The 26,555-nt window shown below is 42.8% G+C and overlaps 1 protein-coding gene across 1 annotated transcript in view; it reads right to left on the bottom strand.

The window, feature by feature from the left end:
* The window catches only part of LINGO2 (leucine rich repeat and Ig domain containing 2), a 186,094-nt gene extending 183,704 nt beyond the window's left edge, over nt 1-2,390 (bottom strand). Inside the window, exon 1 of the mRNA XM_069964293.1 lies at nt 2,344-2,390. The gene's annotated coding sequence lies outside the window, so the exon portion shown is untranslated. The remainder of the gene's footprint in view (nt 1-2,343) is intronic.
* Between the last annotated feature and the right edge of the window lie 24,165 nt (nt 2,391-26,555).

The raw sequence follows: 26,555 nt of genomic DNA, 5'->3' as shown, positions 1-26,555 counted from the left end.
ACTGGGAGTAAGTAATAGAAGTTCATTACAAGATTCAAGTATATTTCCTCACACACATCTCAGCAGAGTACTGTACTAATTAGGCAAGGGCTCCTACCCGGCCCCTACACCATTCTATCTCAAGACAAGTCTTCACTCTCTCTCCTATCATTATCTGCTCAAGCCTACCTCTTACAGCCAAAGTATTTTTGCACTAGCACTTGTTACCAGTACTGTTCCTATACTTTGCACAGAAGTATTTTCAGTAAAGTTAAACACTTTTTAAGTTGGGATTCTGTCACCTTTGTCACTGCATCTACACCCTCACTCGTACCTCACAATTGTTCTATTCAAGATCCAGTGCCTGTGTGTCCGGGGCTGGGTATTACCACACCTGGCCACCGTGACAAGTTGTCCCCAAAACACCAGATCCCACCATCTGCACACAACACCTGCACCAGCACTCCGGCCCACAGCAGGAATGCTGACAGGTTTCTTTTAAAGGGGTTATCGTTACCCACAGAGCAGAAAAGGTTCTACTTCTTCTGCTTTCTGGCACGGCACTTCCTCACTCTTTTTTGTTTTTCTGTACTTCCTCACTCTGACCGTCTCTGGTAATAACTAATAACAGACAAGAGGGGGCTGGAGCATGTGGCAGGCATTGCGTGCAGGTAAAGCCACACAATGCCTACAATATCCAATAGCTGCCTGATATCACCGCAACATCGGTAACACCAGGCAGCTTTTGATCATTGCTCACAACATGCTCTTGCCCCACTGTCAAGCCCCGCCCCCTTCTGAGAGGTAGGAAGTGGAGCACCATAGAGCAGAAGAGGTAGCACCTTTTCTCTCTGGATAACCCCTTTAAGGGCAGGGCTACAGCTAACAATTAAAAGTTAAAGTCAATCTTGTGCTGCTATGAAAAGTCCCAGTGTAGCCCTGGCCTAAAGCATGTCCATGTGCCACGTGCAATAAGAGATGCAATGTGTAAGAGAACCATAAAGGAAAGACTGAAAATTCTCCTGTTTTCAGTCAATCCATGCTTTGTATTGAATGACTGAAATAAAAAAACCTGAACATGTGAATACACACTCACAGGTGCTCCATACGCAGCAAGCTGTTCTAGTCAATTTAGCTGTCAGTGGTTTTATAGTTGTGGCTGATCGCTGTATGCACAAGGGCAGACTAATACAGTACATCTACTAGCAATAACAAAAGTTAGGTGCCTGGATTTGTATAGCTTGTTCTAAAATGACTTCTTTTAAGCCAGCAAAAAGGCTTTATTGCTACATAAAAGCGGAATAACTAGCATATACAGTGTAGTGGTTTGCTTCTACTTATAACACACATACATCATTGCTGTGCAACACGCTTGGTCAGCAAAGCACTGGTATCTGGACATTGCATCAGGTGTATACAGCAGAATTTACGTGTAATCGTGCACAATAGTTGCAATATCAGTTGTTCGTGAATGCCACTAAAATAAGCCCCAAGAGGGGAATAACATGCTATAGCATTTGTAATAAGGACTATAGTTCAACAAGGTCATGCTTTGCAATGAAACCACTTCTGTTTTACTGCTGGTGCCTTAATAGCTTATTATAACAGCAGGTAATAGCATGTTCCATTTCAATTTTAAAATTAATATATTATTTTTTATGACGTGCACAAGAGAAAATACACACATAATATATGCAATACACTAATTATGACGTCACACAGATTTCTTAGCTAGATGTAAAATAAATAAATAAATACAAGGCCCCACATGCGCATATATACGGAAAAATAAAACATCTACAGTAACAAAAACAATATGTATTAATCTTTACAATTATTCCCTACAATCCAGCTTCATAGAAATCTACTGATCATACATTGTCTCATTTCAATTATTCTAATAGGGTTTCATTGGTTACGATTCATCACAGCAAACACATGCAATTCCTCCCTCATCTTACAAATGCTTTTTTTATATGTGGACTGCTCCTACTATACAATCTCGAATCCCACTCTACTTGTGGACAGAGGGAAAATTACAATTTCTAAAATGTCAATTACTATGATGCACAAAAAGTAGAAACCACATGTGAGACTCTTAAAAAGCCGAATATTCGACAAGCACAAAGCAAATCTCACTCCATTCATTCTGCTATCTTCCTCTCATAGAACTGGCTGAGCAGTCATCCTATCATTAATTCCTCCTAGCACAGTCTAACACTGGAAAGAAGAAGGAAGAGAGCGTTTTCACAATGTCTGTAAATAAAAGGAGAAAAGAGCCCGGGATCGCAAAGATTTCCGAAGCTTGGATGGCGAGAGCAGAAGCAGGATGGCATATGTGAAGAAAATATTAAAATCCCTTACCAATCATTGATCTCTTCCTGGCTGTGCTCATGTTGCAATGTGCATAGCAGTTAGTGACTGCCTGTCTGTCTCTAAAAGCCTCACATCTGAAGAGGAAGACACAAACATTCCCTTTGCTGTTCATTTAACCTTGCACAGACAGCAGCCTTTCATAGGAACAGCTAAGAGCAGTTTAGGATTCCAGCTCCTGGTGAGGTCCTCCGTGTGTGGCTGCAAGGCCAAGTCATTGGTGGGGAACAGTGATGGATCATCCTCAATGGCTTGGTATAGTAACCTAATAAACTCCAGAGGTAAAGGACACCACTGATGCCAAGCAACCTGATTGTTCATAGTAACAATGGTTCTCCTGTGGGGCTGCTGAGCACAGTCAGGTGGTCCTCCTGTCTGTTTCCTAAATTTGGGCACTACCTCATTCATTTAATTAACCCCCTGAGATCCAGCCAGGGAGTCGCTCTGATTATACAGTAATGGGTCCATCAGGTACAATTAGATTCCAGGAGAAACACTACAGTTTGCATGAAAACTCTTACAGTAAACAATTCCTGGTCCTCCTTATCCCAGGAGGGTACCATCTTAATTAACCCTTAGAGGTCTGGTCTATTAGATGTACTCTAATCGTTTCTGGTGCCTCCAATTAGGTTTCATCACATTGCTCTGAATGGATATTGTCCTATGCAGATGCTTCAATTAATTACAGTCTTTCCAAAACGATTCCCATTTACGACAGGGTGGGACATTTTCCGTAGATGAAGCTGTGAGGTGTCTGCATAATTTATGAGGTATCATTCATTACTATGGACATATTTCTAGTTGTTGATATTACAGCAATAACACTATAAATAGCATTAATAATTATTATTATATATATATATATATATATATATATACAGTATGTATATATATTTATTTATTGACATTTATTTTATTATGTTTTCAAATCTATCCATATTTTTATTGCAATAATGAACTTCATTCATTTTAGCCTTGATCTTGGCTGCCATTGACCCCCAAAGCATTGAAAGCTTTAAAGGATTGCACATAAAAAGAAGCAGTGTTACAGGAGCTGTACTGTACATTGAGAAGACACCCAATAGCCATCAATACAAGCAGCTACCTTTGTGTGACGTTGCTCTGACTACAGCACAATAGAAGGTGAGGTTTTTAGTTAACACTGTATGCAAAGACAAGAGGCAGTAACAATACAAGGGCCGACATAGAGACAAAAGTACTGGAAAGATGTAATACAAGCCACAGTGGTGAGGATTTGATATTCAGTTATGCAAACACGCAAGATAATAAGATGCGTAAATACACTACTATTCATATTTAAGTAAATATCTATAAAAGTATAAATATTTAAAAAATCCAGAAAATCCCATTGTTTGATTATTAAAACGTGCCGTGCTAAGGGCCGCCGTGCCTGTACCCACTCTCTGTGCCCGTCATACATAGCAGACGACTGAGCCCACATGCAAGGGCCCAACGCCTCCACCATCCTGGTTCCTGTTGCCTATGGTCCCAACCTTTGTCTGCTATCCTGGTTCTAGCCATGAGTCCCAGCCTGCCAGTCTACCTGTCTTCAGCTGCACCTTGCCCGCCACCACTAGCAAGACAAGCCAGGGGTAGCGACCTCGGGGTCATATGCCCCAGCAAGACCATCTCGCCTTGTAGTGGGCACTGGTGAAGACCAGCGGCCCCTTAGACTCTGCTCTCTGGTGCGGCTTTGTCATTGCTAGCGGTGGTACAGTGGATAAACAACTCCAGTTGTTACAATAAGTATTTTGTTACAATAAGAAAAACAGACCCTAATGTTTGGTACAGAAAACCTTTGCAATCACAGGGGTATGAGAAGTCAGACTGCAGGAGGGATTTTGTCCCACTTCTCCATACAGACCTTTTCCAGATATTTCAGGTTTGCTTGGCAATATCGAGCTTCAGCTCCCTCCAAAAATTTTAAATTGGGTTCAGGTCTGGGAACGGGCTAGGCCACTCCAGAACCAGGACTCCTGCTTCTTACGAAACCACTCCTTAATTTCCCTGGTAGTGTGTTTTGGGTCACTGGAAGACCCAGCCAAGATCCATCTTCAATACTCTTACTGAGGGAAGGAGGATGTTGCCAAAATCTGGCAATACATGGCCCCATCCATCCTCCCTTCAACATGGTGCAGTCGTTCTTTCCCCTTTGCAGAAAAGTATTCCTAAAGTATGATGTTTCCACCCCATGTTTCATGGTTAGGACTGTTCTTGGGATTGTACTCATTCTTCTTCGCCCTCCTCCAAACACAGCTTGTGCAGTTGATTTTCTATTTTGGTCTTATCTGACCACATGACCTTTTCCCATGCCTCCTCTCGATCATTGGTGAACTTTGGCATTGGTGAACTTCAAATGAGCCTTTACATGATCCGGTGTGAGCAAAGGGATCTTTCATGCCCTGCAGGATTTTAATCTATAATGGCATAATGTGTTACCAATAGTAATCTTTGAGATTGGGGTCCCAGCTCTCTTCTGCTCATTCTAAAAATGTCATTAAAAAGGCATCTAGAGAAGTGGTACCCCTATTCTGGAACTTAATTGGTTCTGGAAGAATGTTCCAGAACCGAGCAATTCGAGAACCGAGCTGTAAGTTCCCATAGAGAACAATGTAAATATGATTAATTGGTTTTTACACTCCATGGGTCAGGTGCAGAGCGCCCGGCCCACAGAGCGTAAAAACTAGCTGTAAATAGTGGTGCATCTTGCTGTAAATAGCAGGAATTCCTGGCATAAAGACTCTATGTTCCACAGAGAGAGAGGCCGCAGCAGGCAGCAAGTTTAAACTTGCTGCCCCGCTCCTGCTTCTCTCATTTGCTGGGGACACCCTGTAAAGAAGTGGGAATTCCCCTTTTACTCCCACTGCTGCCTCTCTCTGGGTAGCACCTTATAAAGAAGGGGATTCCCATCATATTGACAGGAATCCCCTGTGCTTCCAGCATCCGCACTGCTCACCTACGTTGGCAGCCTCTGGCAGGCCAGAGCAGCTCTCAGGGCCCATCTTCAGCCCGTCGGTGCCCTTTTTTTGTTGCGCCAGTGGCCCCGCTCACCTACACCTCAGAGGCCGAATCCAGCTGCTCATTGTCACATAAGCCGCCTCTACAGAGGCTGTGGGGAGTCGTTCACTATGTGTATCCTAATAAGTGACACACGGCTGAAAGCAGCCTATCTGTTGCTCTGTTATGCTGCTCTCAGCGAGGGCATCATTGCTTATGTATCAGGTTCACTTTAATATGTCTTTTAATTTTGTTAAGATATATCGTTTGTCATGATGCCAATTCAATATAATCTAGAACATTCCCAAAAAATTGTCAGTTAGAGAAGAAAAGTTAGATAGCTGTAAGGTCAAGGAGACATGTGTCTCCTTGTCCTTTTAGCTATCTAACAGTGTCAGCAGCTTGCAATGTGAATTGAAGATGACAGATTAAAGGGGTATTCCCCCCAAGAGCTAAAAAAATTAAATGCTCCCAAACCTAGCTAGTCTTACTCACCAAGTCCCCCTGAGAATTTTGAGCCATCTCCTGTCTTTCTAGCTGCTTCCGTTCCTGAGTTACAAGTTTTTTAGAAAGCCGAACTATATCCAACATTGCTCCAGCCAGAAAACTACATCTCCCATCATGCAATGCTTCAGTCTGATTGGTCCATGATGTAGCAGAGATCCACAAGATATTAACAGATATCCACAAGATATAACAGAGTTGAGAGCGTAGCATAACAGAGTTGAGAGCGTAGCATAACAGAGTTGAGTGCGTTGCATAGTAGTGTTGAGTGCGTTGCATAGCAGAGTTGTGTGCGTTGCATAGCAGAGTTGTGTGCATTGCATAGCAAAGTTATGTGCGTTGCATAGCAGAGTTGTGTTCGTTGCATAGCAGAGTTGTGTGCGTTGCATAGCAGAGTTGTGTGCGTTGCATAGCAGAGTTGTGTGCGTTGTATAGTAGTGTTGTTTGTGTTGCATAGCAGAGTTGAGAGTGTTGCTTAGCAGTGTTGAGTTATTTGAGAGAGAGGGGCCGCAGGTCAGCTGGTGAGTGATGCGTGGGGGGGTTGGGTGCCGTGGGTTGAGTTGCAAAGTATAATGAGAGAGATGTGAAGGGGGGGAAAGAGATGTGAAGGGGGGAGAGAGAGATGTGAAGGGGGGGGGAGAGATGTGAAAGGGGGGAGAGAGATGTGAAGGGGGGGGGAGAGATGTGAAGGGGGGGAGAGATGTGAAGGGGGAGAGAGATGTGAAGGGGGAGAGAGATGTGAAGGGGGGGAGAGATGTGAAGGGGGAGAGAGATGTGAAGGGGGAGAGAGATGTGAAGGGGGGGAGACAGATGTGAAGGGGTGGGAGAGAGATGTGAAGGGGGAGAGAGGAGGTGAAGGTTTGGGGGGTGAGACACCACCACCCCCGTTCCCACCCGCAGCACCTCGCTCCCCCCCCCCGGTCTCACCCGTGGCACAGCTGGCAGGGAGCGGCGGTACCAACACCCCCGGACCCCACACAGCTCAGTACAGCACCCCCTGCCGCTGGCTACTCTGCTTGGTTGCCGGGATGCGAAGGGGTGCTATGCGCCGCTCAGTAATCGTCCGATCCCCCCCCTCCTATACCAAGTACATCACCCCCCCTCCGATACCAAATACATCACCCATCACCCCCTCATCAGATATGCAGCGCCGGGCCGTCTCTCAGCTTCTATCAGCAGCAGGAGCTCACAGCGTTCTGTGCGGGACAGAGCATGGTGAGCTGCTGCAGCTGCTGTGGTGGAAGCTGAGAACGTCAGGGGGCACAGTGTGAGGGCCACAGGTGTGTTCAGGGGCAAGGGGGCACACAGGTGACCTGGGGGGAGGCAGTCGGGGGACAGCAGCAGCAGCTGTCAGTGTCCTCCCTCACTTCAATAGGCAGGGTTAGAAGCCAGCCCATTGAAGAGAGGGAGGACACGTGATGCCGTCTCGGAGGGTGAGGGCCGGGAGCAGGGAGCGTGTCGGGTTGGACTGAGATCTGATGATTCTGAGCAAACGGTGGGGGTGAGTGCTTCTAGATAACAGCAAAACTGTGCAGAATCCGTAATAACTTTATATTGGAAAGATGGAAAGCTACGGATGGGCAGCGTATTAATGCAAACATTTTTTTTGGGGGAATACCCCTTTAACATTAAAGAGATAATATCAGAAGGTTAGAAAACTCCCATAATCAATAGAACGCTGAGAATGAAGGAATTTTTCATGCCTTCTTCCTCAGCATTGTTTTCACTAAATCTTCACTTTAATTAATAGGTAATTTAGTGCACTGGGGGTGGGACTATGGCTCTCAATATACCGATCCACCCTACCCACTTTCCCCTCCTCATAAATATTGAGGTTGCGCTCTGCAGTGACACTTAATTTAATTGATTAAAGTATAGATAAAAAAAAAATTACCTTCCTTCTCAGTGTTCTGAGTGCTATGTGAATATAACAGCAGGTTAGACTCTTCTAACCCGATGTTAGCTTCTCTTTAAAATAATGTGAATATACAAGCAAATTTTAGTTTGCAGATTTCAGTTTTAGTACAGGGAGCTGGAGGCTGGAAAACATACAGTAATTACCAACTTTGGTCCCTGGAGCATCTGTAACAAAGTGGAATACTATAAAAGAAAAAAAAAAAGAATAAAATTCAATATGTGATAGGTGAGTGCATGAAAGCGGTGAGTGCATAAAAGCAGAGGGAGAAACAGTGATAAGCTGGGTGCTTCTCACTATTTCTAAAAATCAATGCAGGCCTCAGCATCCAGACTGCCACCGATAAAAATTTTTGACAAGTCTCTAAAGTTTTCTAAAATGACAGCTACATTTAAGACTATGGCCATTTTTATTTGATGGACGTCATTTTAGGACAACAGACATTATTTTCCTTTAAATGATCATGTGTGAACATAGCTAAAAGGGATTATCCAGGATTAGAAAAACATTGCTGCTTTCTTCCAAAAAACAAACTACCCTGTATTTAATTTGTGCGTAATTTTTATTTAATTTGTAAACCATTACAACATGTGACACGGCCATTATTTGCTTTTAAATGACGACTGTCCAATAAAAACGTCCGTCATTTTAATGCTGTGTGAACATAGCCTAATTCAGTTTTTAAATGTTACTATGATCCCTATCATTATAGTAGATGTCATTCAATGACTGCAAACTAACTGCCCTTTGATGAAAAAGAGAAGCTACTCAGCAGCACAGATGATCCCTTGTATGACTGTTTTAGGTAGGATGCCAGCTGGAATACCCACGATCCCTAAGTGGGTAGACGTAACTTGTATAGATAGAGTCCGACAGCATCCAGGGATAGTTATCCAAAATTTTATTAGTGTCCAAGTCTACATAGATATGACGTTTCGACCCCTCCTGGCATTGCGGGTTCTAGAGCTAGTAGGGCAATGTAATAAAGCATGCATGCTAAAATACCAGCAATCCCAAATGCTAGTAAGTAATCATAAAAAGTCCAACAACATTCTCTGTCATGCAAAAAATCTGCACATTTTTATTGTTCATCCGGGTACAAAGAATGAAACATTTCGACCTGAGAGGTCTTTGTCAAGCATGCAGTATATACATATCAGGAGGATAAAAGTAGGGTGCAACTAAGCTATGAGCTGAGATAGGGGAGCACGTTGGACACCTTGAAAACAAGGTGTTAAAAATCAACTGAAGTGGGGATATAGAGCATGAGTTTCAACTCAATAAAATCAGCATACTATGTAAGGTACTTATCAGCTACTATATGTCCTTGGGAAACTTATCAAGTTGCTGCCTGACACCTCTGTTCCTCTAGAACTGTCCAGAGCAGAATAAACCCCAAGGCTAACTTCTCCTGCTGTGGACAGTTCCTGATATGGACAGGGGTGGCAGCAGAGAGCAATGTGTAAGACTTGAAAGAATATCCCACTCCCTGCAGGACATACAGCAGCTGATATGTGATGGTCAGTGGTTTTTTTTTTAACCCTTAGGCGACCCTGGACATACCCGTACGTCCAGGTCCGCCTCAATGTGTTCAGAGTGGGGCCACGCGGCGTCCGGTTGCCATGTCCGCTAATAAAGTAATCGGATGCAACTGTCAAAGTTGACAGCTGCATCCGATTACTTGATGCAGCCGTTCCCTGGTGTCTAGTGGGGTGGATGTCCCAGAGAAGCGATCCACACATCTTACCCTGTTCGGGGTCTGTGCCGTAATGGCGCTGATCCCGGCTCGTCACTCGATCAGAGTACTTATACTAGAAGTTCCCCAGGGGGGGCTTCTAGTATAAGTGTAAAAGAAAAAAAAAAGTGTTGTTATTAATAAAAAGCCCCCTCCCCTAATAAAAGCTTGAATCACCTATTCCTATTCACCTTTTCCTATGTTATAAATAAAAATAAATAAACATGTTTGGTATCGCCGCATGCGTAATCGCCCAAACTATTAATTTAGCACATTTCTGATCTCGCACGGTAAATGGCGTAAGTGCAAAAAAATCAAGGTACAGATAGAAAGAACACATCATGGCACAAAAAAATGACACCTCACACAGCCCCATAGACCAAAGGATAAAAGCGTTATAAGCCTGGGAATGGAGCGATTTTAAGGAACGTATATTTGTTAACAATGGTTTGAATTTTTTACAGGCCATCAGATACAATGAAAGTTATACATGTTACATATCGTTGTAATCGTAACAACATATTGCAAGAGAGGCATGGTCCAGCGATGCCGAAGCATGACGCCAGGAGGGAAGTCCGGAAAGCCATGACCAAGATGACGTCCGAGGATGAGGTAGAGGCATTCCTGATGGGCTTCGAAAGATTGGCCACCCGCGAAAGGCTGCCGCAGCAATACTGGGCTGTGGTGTTGGCACACTTCCTCATCGCAGAGCCATAGCAGGCCTACTTTGACCTAAGCGAGCAGAAAGCCCGGGATTATGCCACGGTGAAAGCAGAGATCTTAGCCCGCTTAGGAGTTGATCTACACCTTCGGGCTCAAAGAGTCCATAGCTGGAGGTACCAAGGGCGTTACCACCCAGGGCCCAGATGCACCACCTCATCCACCTGGTCCGCAAGTGGCTTCAGACGGAGACATCAACCCCGGCCCAGATGGTGGAGAAGGTTGTCTTGGACCGCTTTCTGAGGGCCTTGCCGGGGGAGATACAGCAGTAGGTGGGGCATGGGGACCGAACTGATGCTAATGCTCTGGTGGGGATGGTGGAGAGGTACTGGGCTACCCAAACTCTGACGAAAAAGGCCTCTCAGTCCCCGGCCAACCCCAAGCCCCGAAGGCCCATGGTATCTGCTAGTTCCCGGGCAAGATCAAATTCCTATGTCCGGGAGATACCCCAGGGGAGGAGGAGGGGGGAGGCTCCCATCTGTTGGTCCTGCCAGAAACCTGGCCATATTGCAGCCAATTGCCCCCACGTAACTGAGCCTATGGACTGCAGCTCTGCACGGAGGGTGTCCCTTTATGCAGCCCCGGTTTATACGGCTGCCATTCCAGGCTTTGTCGATGAGTGCCACCTATGCCAGGTGACGGTAGCAGGGCGCCAGGTCCTGGCCCTGCTGGACTCTGGAAGTCGGGTGACACTAATTAATGGGTCCCATATCGACCCTGGGTCTGTAACGGGCCACACAGTAGAGGTCCTATGTATTCATGGAGATGTAAAAGTCTATCCCACCGAGGCTGTTGCCATCCAGACCTCCTGTGGAGAGAGACAACATGAGGTAGGGGTTGTCATGAACTTGCCCCATGACCTTATTTTGGGATGGGATTTCCCCTTGTTCTGGATTCTGTGGCGGACAAATGAAAGGTCGGGGAGCCCACCGCTTAGAGTACCCCCCATACAGAAGGGACAAGACCTAGACCCTGAGCCCAATGACCCAGACTCTGGGGTACCTGCCGTAGGCGTGACCTGTGAAGAAAATAATGTTAATTCTGTATTTCCCCTAGAGGTAATGGCAGGTGAGACTGAGGAGTCAGTGACCGGGCCACAGTTGTCGGATTTAGAGGTATGCCGTGACAACTTTGGCACCGCACAGCTCCAGGACCCCACACTGGTCCGGGCCAGGGAAAATGTTGTGGTAGTGAATGGGGTGCCACAGCACGCCAATGCTGATCAAATATTTCCCCACTTTATGGTTGACCAAGACCTACTATACCGAGTTGATAAGTTGCAGGGTGAGACCTGTGAGCAATTGCTGGTACCACAGCCTTATCGCCAAATGGTCCTGATGTTGGTTCATAAACATGTGCTTGGTGGACACCTAGGGACCACAAAAACGCTGGATCGCATCTTGCAGCAATTCTATTGGCCAGGGGTATACAGTGAGGTTAAACGTTACTGTGAGTCGTGCCCTGAATGTCAATTGCATGCACCCATGGGACATTTTCAAAATCCGCTGGTACCTCTACCCATCATCGAGGTCCCATTTGAAAGAATCGCCATGGACTTGGTAGGTCCATTGGTTAGGTCTGCTCGGGGACACCAGCATATACTGGTAGTAATGGACTATGCTACCCATTATCCTGAGGCCATTCCACTGCGGCACACATCGGCAAAGCCAAGGAGCTATTTGCCATGTTTTGCCGAGTGGGACTACCCAAGGAAATCCTTACTGATCAGGGTACCCCTTTCATGTCCAAAGTCACCAGGGAACTGTGTAAACTCTTCAACATAAAACAGCTACGCACGTCTGTATACCATCCTCAGACAGACAGACTAGTAGAAAGGTTTAATAAAACCTTGAAGAGTATGCTGAAAAGGGTGGTGGACAAGGATGGAAGGGACTGGGATGTAATGTTACCCTATTTAATGTTTGCCATTCGGGAGTTACCACAGGCCTCTACTGGGTTTTCTCCCTTTGAGTTGATCTATGGCAGACATCCCAGAGGCCTGTTGGATATTGCAAAGGAGACTTGGGAGCAGGAACCCACCCCCCACAAAAGTATTATAGACCACATTGCTGGTATGAAGGACAGGATGGCAGCCATTATGCCCATTGTTAAGGAGCACATGGAGGCTGCTCAAAGGGCTCAAAGCCAGGTCTACAACAGGTCCGCCACAGTAAGGACCTTTAACCCGGGCAACCGGGTTTTGGTCCTAATTCCCACCGTGGAAAGCAAATTTTTTGCCAAGTGGCAGGGACCCTATGAGATAATTGTGAAGGTGGGGGAAGTTAACTACAGGGTACGTCAGCCTGGTAGGAGGAAGCTCGAGCAGGTGTACCATGTCAATTTGCTGAAAACTTGGAAGGACAGGGAGAATCTGCTTACAGAAAGGTCTCCAGCTAATCTCCCTTCTGTACTACCCCTAAGGCAACAGTTACGCCTGGCCGGTGCGGAGGTGACAATTTCAGAAACCCTCACAAAAGGATAACGCCAAGAGGCTAGGGAAATTGTAGCCAGGAATACAGACGTGTTTTCGGAATTACCTGGGCACACGTCTGTAATCAAGCATGACATTGTCACAGAGCCAGGGGTAAAAATTCGTCTAAGACCATACCGAGTTCCTGAGGCACGTCGGCAGGCCATTGCAGAAGAGGTACGGAACATGCTACAGTTAGGCGTCATAGAAGAGTCCAAAAGTGAATGGGCCAGTCCTATTGTTCTGATTCCCAAACCAGATGGGACTCTTCTTTTTTGTAACAATTTTAGAAAGTTAAACGTTACCGTTTGGACTTCACGGGGCCCCCGCTACGTTCCAACGCCTAATGGACATAGTGCTGAAGCCTCACAGGAGATACACATCAGCATATCTGGATGATATTATCATCTTCAGCTATGGCTGGGAGAGTCACTTGGCCAAAGTACAGGCCGTAGTGGACTCTCTGAGGGCAGCTGGCCTCACTGCAAACCCCAAGAAGTGTGCTGTTGGGATGGAGGAGACGTGCTACTTGGGGTATGTGATTGGACGAGGTGTAATTAAGCCCCAGGTCAACAAGGTCGATGCTATCCAGGGATGGCCTCAACCTGTGAGCACCAAACAGGTCAGGGCATTCCCGGGCATTGTTGGGTATTACAGGTGGTTTATACCCAACTTTGCCACAGTGTCCGCTCCCCTGACCGACCTTTTGAAAGGAAAAGGGTCAGTCATGGTGTGGTGGAATGCAGAAGCAGAAAGCGCTTTTCAGGCCTTGAAGTTGGCGTTGTGTGGATCCCCCGTCCTCATTACGCCAAGCTTCAAGAAAGAATTTATTGTGCAGACGGATGCGTCAGAGGTAGGGCTGGGAGCTGTTCTGTCACAGGAGGTGAACGGAGAGGAGCATCCCATTACCTACCTGAGCAGAAAACTCACACCAGCCGAGAAAGATTACAGCATCGTAGAAAGGGAATGTCTGGCGATAAAGTGGGCCTTAGAGGCACTAAGATATTACTTGTTGGGGCGACGGTTCCTTCTGATAACTTACCACTCACCCCTCACTTGGATGAGTAGGTCCAAAGAGAGAAATGCCAGAGTCACAAGGTGGTTCTTGTCTCTGCAAAATTTTAGTTTTTCAGTGGAGCATCGAGCCGGGAGACTGCAAGGCAACGCGGATGCCTTGTCCCGGACCCATTGTTTGATGTCAGGAGTTTGCCCCAGTGGGTCTAAACTGAGGGGGAGGGAATGTAAGAGAGGCATGGTTTGGGAGCACAGATATCTGCCCCTGAAGTGGTTAAACTGTGTCTGGTAAGCCCTGGGTGTGTCTGTGGTAACCAAGGGGTTAACCCAGACACAGGTAAAGCAGGATTGATAGCCTGGCTGTCTGTGTTGGCCATAGCTAACATAGACAGATTGTAAAAATATGTACTGGGACCTGCTTTTTCTGGACTGAGTGAGGTTGGCAGTGGGACGCTCACTCCACCCGGGCTTCGGTCCTGGGCTTCCATAGCCCACAGCTGGGGGTCATTGGGGCCTTAAAAAGAAGCTCACTGCAGAGCTGAGGTGTGGCCATACCTGGAGAACTGTCTGCTGGAATACTGAAGGTATTGCATGGGCCACATCAATCTTTGTTATTTGTATCCGTGGGCTGGATAGCTGGTCCCACGTATAGTCAGGGATCGGTTATGTACTAGTAAGTGCTCAGCCGAGCAGGGTTTATTTGTGTTTAAGCCTTTGTTAAGGTTTGCTTAGTGTTTTGACGCTAAGTGTGAAATATAAACACTTAAATTGGACGTTACCCTGTCTGTGTCCCTGCTTACTGCACTGCTACCTAGGATCGACCAGAGCTATTCCCCACAATATATAACAAGTCAGTTTTACCCAGGGCGAACGGCGTAAAAAACGAAAAAAAAAAAACAAAAACAAACAAATAAAAAAAATGCAAGTGCTATGGCCTTTTAAGCACAAGGAGGGAAAAACAAAAACGCAAAAATTGAAATTGGCCCCATCCTCTAAAGGTTAAGGAATTAATATTTAAAAATAATGTTTTTCCTTATGGAGTACGCCATTTGGCTATATTCCCACTATGTCTTTTCTCAAGCATTTTAAGGCCACCTTTTTGGACAGCCGTCATTTTTACAACGAATAACACTTACAATTTTATAAACAACCGCCACCAATTTGATGGTTTATGAACATAGTCTTATCATATGATGAACCTACATGCATTATTTTTTATTTCCATGTTTAAACACTCTCGCATTCAACAAGACTCATACTTTTCTGTGCCCTATAATATATGGATCACTTTAATAAGAAGATATGTAAATTATTAAAGCCGTGAATAGAATAAGGTTCACCTCATAGAATCTGTTTTGAATAAATGTATCACATTCCTGGTGGATTCCTTGTATCGCATTGCATGAATCTAGGAGCTTCATTTTTCCATTTTGTGTGAATGAATATAATGATAACATTTAATTGATCAGAATATGAAAGCATGTGACACATTTTACTGAAAGGGGTTGTCCAACAAAAGTCTTTTTCTTTCAAATCGACTGATATCAGAAAGTTACATAGATTTGTAATTTACTTGTATTAAAAAAATCTCAAGTCATCCCATACTTATCAGCTGCTGTATGTCATGCAGGAAATGTTGTATTATTTTCAGTCTGACACAGTGCTCTCTGCTGACATAGATGACCCCCCCCCCCCCGCGCTAGAGCCCGGGATACTTACCCTATCTTGCCAAGTCCTGCTCCTGGAGCCGGTCCAAGGACGGAGATATTCTTGTCGAAAGTTCGGCGCACGTGCTGCATAGATAATTCTGATGCCCATAGAATATGAATGGAGCCGTCATTCTCTATGGACTTGGCAAGATAGGGTAAGTATCCGGGGGTCGGACGGTCTTCACCCGGGCACGGGGGGTGACAGGTTCCCTTTAAGAGAATGTACACAAAAATCAGGAGAAATACTGAAGAATAGAGCAAAATTGTGCAAATGAAATAAAGAAATATGTTTTGACAAGACTATTAGGGTTAGGATAAAATACCAAGGGATAAAGAAATACACAGGAAAGAAATATTTAGCAACTTAAAACTGAAAAAGAACAAAAAGTACCAGAACTGTAGGTGTGTATTTAAAATACAACACCTTTTACACACTGGCCGAGTTAGTACTAAAGTGTTAATATCAGATGTCAGATGTATTGTCACGCTAAACAGAATTTTTGCAGGTTGTATCCTGGCATGAAACATACAAATATAAATTGTTTTCAGCATGTTCACTGTGGCATTTTCTATGTGTAGTCCGTACAGTTACAAGGGTTCTTAAATGTAAATATTGCTTCTCTTTTCCTCTATTGATGAATATGAAAAGTGTTCAAAAGGCCTCAGTTTACTGAATTTTCTAGCAAGGAAAGCCTTTTTGACATTAAAATAGTTTTCTATATTCAACACTCAATTAAAATTGAATGAGCTCATTTTTAATTCATGTTTTCTAGAAATATAGGTCAGAGGTCTACAAACACTGGACTGACTGCATGTTCAGAGATTTGGCTGTTCCAGGTTATTGAATCCATAATTCTTCATCCTCATTTGTAGCAAGCAAACCAATTGTGTTACTTGATGTTTGCTGCTATGTGCATGGCAAACTGTAGTGTTTGTTTTTTCATTAGACAATAGAAATCTGCACTGAAGACATGTAAGGAACCTTAGGGGAATCTTAGACTCCTGGATAAACATTTATTCTAATTTAACCATACTTTAGACTATAGCAGTTTTACTGTAGCATACGTTTGTAAATATTTTAGAATGTACTTAATGATATACGTGAAAATATTATAATGACTCTACTGAAAACTATATTTCCTTCTGTTATATTTGTTACCTTTGTTATTTCCTTTTGTCATGCTTGACTAACAGACATTTAGAAACAAACTGTTTTTGATTTACTTCAGATGAGGTAAGCAGCAATGTTATATGTCCCCCTTACTTACAACATTCACTTGGCCTGGCGCTCTGCACAGTATAGGAGTTTCTGGTTTTGTACATAGACCTACAAATGGGGAACTTTTGAATCCAAATTGCGACCTGAATCCAAAACTGATCTGACAGTTAAGGCCCTATTATGCGAAACGATTATCGGCCTTATTTGGCCGATATCAGCCATTACAGCTGATAATCGTCTTGTGTAATAGAAGGCAACGATCGGCCGACATGAACAATGTCGGCTGATCGTTGCAGTCGTTTGTCTTTTAACTTGTGGAAAGAAAAATGACTGATATAGCAACGATCTACTGCCGTCGATCCGTAGAACAGGAGTGGCGGCAGCAGATCGCTGCTATCTTCTTTGGTCTGTCTGGATGATCTAGCGATTAACGGTCTAGATTTTTATAAATTAAATTTCTAGCCTATACTCTGCATAAAACAAGCAAAAAAAAAAGAAAAAAAGCCCGCTCAGCCAATCAATGACTTACTAAGATGGCACAGCATCATAGTCACTGATTGAGAAGGCTGTCATTCTGCAGACAAGAGGGACAGCCCACCTAGACAATCACTGGCTTCAGCACTTTCTGTCTCCGTCAGTCATTGATTAGCTGAACAGGCTGTCAGTTAGAGATGATAGTGACAGCCTGCTCAGCCAATCAGTGACTGACTGAGATGGAACAGTGAGATGGGATAGTGATTGGCTGAGTAGGCTTTCACTCTTTTGCGGAGATTTGCCGTGTGCCAGGGTAGCTTGTGCGGTGTTGTGGCAGCTCTGTGGGTATAGAGTCACGGTGCACGGTGCACATTGGATGGGCACAGTGCTTGAGGTTTGAATAACCCAAGTGTGAACAGGTGTATAGTTGCAAGTGCAAGAAATAGTGGACCAGAGCCCAATGACTTCAGTGTAATACAAGATAACACACTTTTGGCAACTGCAGGCCCAGGCATAAGGTAATAATAGGAAGAGTTGTAACAACAAGGTAGAGTAGAGGGACATCTTGAGCGCCCTGTCCAATGTAGTAATGTTCTCTGCCAGGAAAGTGTAGGTAAAGATAGAAGTAACAGAAGAAAATTTGCTAATCTGACTGCCTTTTGCCCTACCCTTTGTGCTAGAGTAGTACGAGGTCCACGAGGACAGTAATTGGCTGAGCAGGTTGAAGATGGCTAAAGACAATAGAGGACAGAGGACACCAGGAGCGTGCTGACAGAAGTACTTTAGCTGTGAGCTGTAGTAAATTTCTCAGATAATTTACACCAGTTTCTGGCATAAGGTAAAATATTTCTGCCGAGGATTCTAAGCCCCACTCACTGTTTGCAAGGTGTATCAGGTGTATCAGTGTATAAAAGTCACACATTTCTGTCCACACCACAGATTGGATAAAAATGTGCACATTTTCTATACCAGAAAACTGGTGTATAGCATTACTAAAATTTGATTTGTACCTAGGGCATATTGGTTCGTTTAACCCCTTCACGTCAGTAACATGTATATATACGTTCCTATTGCACATACCCTGTGCAGTAGGAATGTATATATACGTTCCTGTTACTGACTGGGTTAATGATGAGAGTGTGATCGCTGCAGAGATAGCGATCCCGCTCTCATGTGTGTCCAGCACCGGAGATAATGAGAATCAGCTGCGATCCCGGTCACTAATGGGCCGGTGCTGCCGCTGAATTTCATCTCCCCCCACCGTGAATCCGCGGTGGGGGGGAGATGAAATAAGTAAAATCAGCCCCCAGATCAGCCCCCCTAGTGCCCCTATCCCTTACCCCCCCTCCCCGCGGCTAATGTCTGTTCACAGTGATTTAAAGTAAAAATGAATGAAAGCCCCATGCTCTCCGCCACCGGAGGTAGCGGAGAGCATGGGGCAGTGATCGGGGACCCCCCTGTGGGGTCCCGGTACAAGCGATAAGCGGTATATACTATATATCGCTGATCGCTTGTGCCATGTGCTCCCCAGCACTTTTTATCCCCTGTCACCATAAATGATTGGTGACAGGGGATAAAAAGTAATGTGCCCCCCCCAAGTCGCCCCCCACCCCCCAGTCACCCCCAGTACCCCAGTCACCTCCCCTACCCCATATACTCACCTGATCCTGGGAGGTCCTTCCTCCTCGACGTCCTGGCTGGTTACGAAGTGCGCATGCGCTCCACAACCAGCCAACTCTGAAAATTTTAAGTGACAGAGACCAATTTGGTCTCTGTCACTGAACTATGATTACTGTGATAGAAAATATCACAGTAATCATAGTAATACAGTGAAAATGACTGTGTAAAGTACAAAAAGTGACAAACATACAAAAAAATAAAACACACACTTTTTATTATAGTAATAATTGCAGTTTACTCCCAAATTACCCCTAACCCCTCAGATTACCTGTAACCACCGCAGGTTGCCCGTAACCACCCTAGGTTGTCCGTAGTCACATCAGATTGCACGTAACACCCCAGATTAAACTTAACCACCGCACGTTGCCTGTTACCACCGCATGTTGCCCGTAACCACCGCACGTTGCCAGTGACCCCCTCCAGATTGTCCGTAATCACCCCAGATTGCCTGTAACCACCCCAAATTACATGTACCCACCCCAGATTACCTATAAGCACTTGAGTCTATCCGTAACAATTCTAGATTGTCTGTAACCCCTCCAGGTTGCCCGTAACCACCGCAGGTTGCGCATAACCACCCCAGGTTGCCCGAAATCATGCCAGATTACATAAACCCCCCCCAGATTGCACACAACCACCGCAGGTTGCCTCTGACCACCGCACGTCGCTTCTAACCACCGCACATCGCCTCTGAACACTGCACCTTGTCTCTGACCACCGCACCTTGCCTCTGACCACCGCACGTCGTCTCTGACCACCGCACCTTGCCTCTGACCACCGCATGTTGCCTCTGACCACCGCACCTTGCCTCTGACCACCGCACCCTGCCTCTGACCACCGCACGTTGCCACTGACCACCGCACCTTGCCTCTGACCACCGCACCTTGCCTCTGACCACCGCACCTTGCCTCTAACCACCCCAAATTGCCAATGACCCCCTCCAGATTGCCCGTAACCATGCCAGAATTCAGGTACCCACCTCAGATTACCTATCAGCACTTCAGTTTATCTGTAACCAGAGCAGGTTGCCTGTAATCACCCCAGATTGTTTCTAACCACCCCAGATTGTCTCTAACCACCCCAGATTGTCTGTAACCACCCCACGTTGCCCGTAACCACGCCAGGTTGCCTGTAACCACGCCAGGTTGCCTGTAACCACCCCAGGTTTCTGTAACCAAAGCAGGTTGCCCATGACCACCCCATGTTTACCGTATCCACCCCAGATTACCCGTAACCACCCCAGATTACCTGGAACCACCTCAGACTGCCCGTAACCACCTCCAGATTACCCGGAACCACCCAAGACTGTCCGTAACACCCCACATGGCACTACAGGGGCACTGCAAACACTCCTGACGCTCAGAAACTTCTTCAGCAAAATCTGCATTGAAAAAGCTAATTGGCGCTCCTTTCCTTCTGAGCCCTGCTGTGTGCCCATACAGTGGTTTATACCAACATATGAGGTACCTTTTTACTCTGGAGAACCTGCGTTACAAATTTTGGGGTACTTTTTTTCTCTTGTTCATCGTGAAATTGAGAAATTTCAAACTAAACGAACATATTATTGGAAAAATTAGAGTTTTTAATGTTTACTCTCTAATTTTGAATACTTTCCTCTAACACCTGTGGGGTTAAAATGCTCATCCTACCCCAAGATGAATTCTTTGAGGGGTTTATGTACTTTACAAAATTGGGTGACTTATGGGGGTTTTTCTCTCTGCTGACACTACAGGGGCTCTGCAAATGCACCTGGCGCTCGGAAACTTCTTCAGCAAAATCTGCAATGGAAAAGCTAATTGGCGCTCTCTTCCTTCTGAGCCCCGCTGTGTGCCCATACAGTGGTTTATGCCCACATATGGGGTACCGCAGTTCTCAAGAGAACCTGCATTACAAATTTTGGGGTGCTTTTTCTCTCATGTTACTTTTGAAAATGAGAAACTTTAATCTAAACCTATATATTATTGAAAAATTTTAATTTTTCATTTTTTTACGGCCTAATGGTGAATACTTTCCTCCAGCCCCTGTAGGGTTAAAATGCTCATTATACCCCTAGATTAATTCTATAAGCTGTGTAGTTTCCAAAATTGGGTCACTTATGGGGGTTTCCAGTATACAAACCTCCTAAATCAACTTAAAAAAAGAACTGGTCCCTAAAAAAAAAATCAGTTTTGGAAACTTTCACAAAAATGTGGTAATTTGCTGATAAATTTCTAAGCCCCGTAACACCCTAAAAAAAGTAAAATATGTTTATAAAATGAAGCCAGAATAAAGAGGACATATCGGTTATGTGACTTAGTAACTAATTTATATGATACGACTTTCTTTTTTTAAAAGCAGAGAATTTCAAAGTTCATAAAATGCTATTTTTTTAATTTTTCATGATATTTTGATGTCTCACAAAAAACACACAAAGTAGTGACCAAATTTTGCCACTAATATAAAGTGCTATAAGTGATGAAAAAAACATTCTCAGAATCGCTAGCATACGTTAAAGCTTCACTGAGCTATAAGCGCATAAAGTGAGACAGGTCAGATTTTAAAAAATGAGCCTGGACTTTTAGGTGCAAATAGGCTTGGTCTTGAAGGGGTTAAATATACTGATACATAGCTACAAAGATTGAGAGCCTCATTTGGGACAGGAGCTAATGTGAATGATGATAATCTCTGTAGAGTAAATAAATACATACACGATGGGGGGATTTATCAACTCACACACCAGTCTATAAAAGTTCCCTGGCAATACACAGGCACACAGGATTTTATATATAGGGGCACACTACATCTGCATGCAACTGTCTCGCCTTCTTCTTGCCTTTTTCCATCTGAGTTTGCTGCAGACAAGGTGTTCAAATAAATGGTGTCTCTATAGGACATACTTTTTGTAGGTCAGTACATATAGCCTAATGGTCTTTATATAAGAATCTAATACAGTGAGATTATTCTGACATATATTCCTTATGACTAGTATTTATGGAAATAACTTATGGACAGAATTTATGGACAGAACAAAAGATACCTACGGTTAAACTATCATTGCTGCTGTACTGATTTCTTATGAGGAAATGACTTTCAGCATTCTCTATTGCCTTTGACAGTGTTCCAAACAACAATATAATGATGAAGTACAGCAATGGTTTAGGGAATCTCTAATGGGATTAACTAGGAAAAGAAAGACACATAAATATGTTCCGCCAAAACATATACTGACCGACCCCTGGAAAAATACCAAATGTGCAGAATTTTCTGCAATCTGTTATGAATTAGTTCAGAAATATGATTTCTGCTTTTAATCTGTAGGTGTTTACAGCAACCCACATTAATATTAGGTGGAATAAAAATCTAAGTCATTTAATTCTTTAATTTTACATTCTTTTCCAGACAGCATAAAGGCTTTCCATATGGCGTATTTTTTTTTATTAAACACATTATTGTGTGTATTATGTCACCGACAATCAACTTCAAACATGAAATAAAAATTATAAGTAATTGAAAGAATGGATAGTTTATTGGTTAGGTAAAGGATTACATCCATTGGCTATGTTCACGCATAGTATTTCCATCAGTCTTTTTGGTTGAAAAAAGACTCACCAAAAGACTGACGGAAATACTATGTGTAAACAGAGCCATTGACATGTACAGAGAGAAAAGCTAAGTCAAGATAACAGTAATATACTGTGTGTACACATATATGTGTAGGCAGAGAGATGTTTTGTATGCGTAGAGAGGACTTGCTAGTTAATAAAGCTCTATGATTACCATAGCATCTGCAATGATTCAGGCATTATGAAGTAGTTCTAACAAGACACTAACATGAGAAGGAGAGGGCCAGCCAATGAGAGCCGACAGGCTTGTAGAGACAGTGAATGGGCTATGTTATACAGGACAATTCTGGAATCTCCCCATACAAGAGCAAACCTCCTGGACTCCTAAAAGAGTTGGTAATTCTCTTAAATACTGTAACTACCTCTTTGAAATTCCTGGAAGGCAGAATTTCTTAAATGATTCCTGTACATGGTACTGAGATGCTGCAACATCATATGTATCCCAGGAATCCAGATTATTATTATTGACCAGGCCCTGTCCCTGTCCAGGCCCTGTCCCTGTCCAGGCCCTGTCCTTGCCAACAAATGATTCAGATGATCATAGCCAGGGTTGCTCTAAATAAAACATCAAAGGGTGCCTGAGAAGTAAGGTAAATTATCTTAAAGGGTTTTTTTCAGCTTTTAAAGGGTTTTCCCCACACATTTATATACAGTACCCTAGTATATTTATGTGACTAGACTTTTGCATAAAATATTTTTTGCCCCTCAATCTTATCCTATTTTTTTTTAGGCTGGGTTCACACTACGTATATTTCAGTCAGTATTGTGGTCCTCATATTGCAACCAAAACCAGGAGTGGATTAAAAACACAGAAAGAATCTGTTCACACAATGTTAAAATTGAGTGGATGGCCGCCATTTAATGGCAAATATTTGCTGTTATTTTAAAACAACGGCTGTTATATTGAAATAATGGTAGTTATTTACTGTTATATGGTGGCCATCCACTAAATTTCAACATTGTGTGAACAGATCCTTTCTGTGTTTTTAATCCACTCCTGGTTTTGGTTTCAATATGAGGACCACAATACTGACTGAAATATACGTAGTGTGAACCCAGCCTTAGATTGTACATTCTTACAAGCACTCCATTTGTTTGAATTCGTAATTCTGTGAGGATGATGATGAGTATTGTTATTATTAATACCAATAATATGCAGTTAGGACCATCAAAACATCCACATGTCAATTGTAGAAGTCTGAGAATGAATATATATATATATATATATATATATATATATATATATATATATATATATATGTACCTGTATGCATCCATTGTAAATAGAATATGTAGTACAATTCTTGGTATTGCTTTATGAAAAGTAAAAGTAAATGTATTGCTTATCAACAAAAAGAGCCCGTGTACATTAATGCAAATGTCATCTGCTATTAAAGAGCCTTTCTATTAATAATCTTGCAATGGTTCCATTATTCGGCTGCATGCATATGCTGAATGTGTGATTACATTCACCACCCCATTGTCCTTTGTTTTCAATAGATGCTCAAAAGTTTGAGTAGGAAAAAAACATTTCTATTTTCCGACGATCTTCTAGAAGCCAAGAGCTGGAATCGTTCCAGTTTAATTATGTAGAATTCATCATGTGCTATCCAATATTTACATCTGTAAAATAGTCAGGTTTCTAATCAGGCAGGTAAATGACTAACAGTGACAATGGCTTTAGTTTCAGCACAATAGAAAAGGCATGCAAAACAAAGAATGAATGCGGTTGCAAAACAACCATTTGTTAGAGAACATAACATGACATGAAGTCCGTGACACTGCAAGGGATATACAGGACCTCAAATAACCTCCGTATCCTGTCGTACTAGCTTGGGATACAATATTATGCACTCTACAATTGCAAAACATGTGTAAGGTAATTGACCTTGCTTAAAACAATGACATTCGTTTCTGTGCAAATCCTTAAAAATTCTTCATTAAATGTGAATTGCTCTAATTTGCAGCAAACTCCAACTGGGTGAATCTAGTCTGTCATAGATAACTACTTGTTTAAAAATTCTATTTTCCAATTATTCTCTGAGGAACACATGGTACTGAGGTCAAATAAGGACTTTATTTTAAAGTTAAAGGATGTAACATAAGGGGTGCAGACCATATAGTATGATTGACCCCATTCAGGAGTATTTAACAAAACCTTTTTTATTTTTCTTCTTCTGGATAAACCAGGGTTGACTAAGATATTTTTCAGGTCCTTTTGAACCAAAAAATACATCAGTATATCAGACATATGTTGTTTTACAATGAAATTTAAAGGTAGACTATACAACTGTCATCCAGTAGTTTTTTTTTTGCATACAGATGAGGTTATCTCTGCATCAAGATAATGCAAGTAGACAGTCTGTAAAAAGACAGAAAGTGTAGTTGTTGATGTCAAATATCAAGCCAAAACTCAGGGAGGACCATCAAAATGTCAGTGTCAGTGAAGGATCCAAGAACCCTTCCAAAGTTGCTGAAAAATAAATACATACAGTAAGATAGCTGGTAAAAAGAGATTGTTGTAATACAGTATATACGGTGAAACAGTTTTTTAGATGGTCACCTATTTTTGTTGAATTTCCCTGTTTTTATCTTTACTATGCTATATTCAATTGTCTACTTTTTGGAAGCATATAAAATTGATCTTTAATACTATATATCTGATAATAAATGAAAAATGTTGAGATGGTCATTAGTCACGTTTTTACATTTTATTCCTGCTTAAGTAGTTTTCATGAATGAAATGTCAGAAGCCATAAAGTAAAGAGCAAGAGAATCACTTGCTTATAGGGCATTTGCCATGCTCACTCTAATTTCGACAAAATTAACTAACTAAATTGTTACAAGGCTGGAATTTGAAATTTGACCCTATCTTCTGTAGAGATATTAAAGGTATTCTATAGTTTTAAGTATTTGTTAAACATGCAGAAGTAAAATACTAGCATACATCTGATATTCAGTTTTTTGTTATAGAGAGGAGAGTATAAAAACTGGTGACTTTTTAGAATGTGCTTTTCTTACATACTGTATGTGCCATGGATCTTGTACCAAAAAAAAACAAAAAAAAAAAAAACAAAAAACAGGCACATGCTGGCTTGAAAACGAGTTGAAACTTCACTGCATGTGCATTTAGTTAGCAAGAAACTTTTTTGTACTTTGCACTTTAAAAACATGATAGTTTTACTTGTGAGCATGTCCATCTGTTCACCTTGGCGTGGTGCTGTGCGGCAGCTATTGTTGCTGCAGCACAATGTCTGTGGGGTGGTTTTACTGAGAGTCAGGGGGGCTGGGGCTGGTGGGAAAGGTAACGCTGGACCATTAGGTCATTCCCTCTATATGCACTGGTGTTGTGGCAATGGTGATAGCTGTTGAATACTATGCCATTTAGGTTAGGGACCCGCATAAATCAGGACCTTTGAAGTGGTGTGTGGGCTCATACACTTGTCAGCTAACTGCTGATGTTAGTGCTTATTTTGCTGAGAAGAAGTGGATCATTGTTCAGCATGTGGATATGGATGTGTGGATATGTCTGGTTTTCTTCTCATAAAAAATAGAATGAAAGTTTTACATCACTATCTAGTTGGTGTTGTTTTCCTGAGCAACAAAAATGGCATGAAGTGTTTTTTTAAAATCTGCCAGCTCTGCTTGCAAGACAAAATGGCAAACCCATGTGTCAAGTACAGTACAACAGGGCACAAGGAACTCTAAAACCTTATCCATCCTCTTAAATGGCAAACAATTGGGCAAGATTTTTGCACAAAACGTATAAAAATGTCAACACATTCATTCTCCCAACTGTTTTTTTTTTTTTTTTTAAATTCTTTGCGTCCTTACATGCTTATTTTTCCTAGCTGCACAGGTTAAGAAAATACCAGCTATAAGAATCTAGGATGATGCTTAATAAAACTTTCTGCTGCTAATTATAATTAATACAAAAAAGCCAATTAGACCATTAGTTGATGTTAACACGTTATATTTTTGGCTCTGACCCTAAAGCTTTTACATGTTCTACCTTTCTAAGTTTATACGAGCTACAGAAATAAATCTACCCAATATATCAGGATTCTTTTCAGATCTAGAACTATAGGGATATGGATATATTTGATATATTACATATTTGTAAATGTTTTACATTATCTTAAA

The sequence above is a fragment of the Dendropsophus ebraccatus genome, chromosome 3, assembly GCF_027789765.1.
Source record: "Dendropsophus ebraccatus isolate aDenEbr1 chromosome 3, aDenEbr1.pat, whole genome shotgun sequence".
In the NCBI taxonomy this organism is placed as follows: Eukaryota; Metazoa; Chordata; class Amphibia; order Anura; family Hylidae; genus Dendropsophus; species Dendropsophus ebraccatus.
Note: the sequence above shows the minus strand (reverse complement) of the source record. Positions and strands in the feature narration are given on the sequence as shown.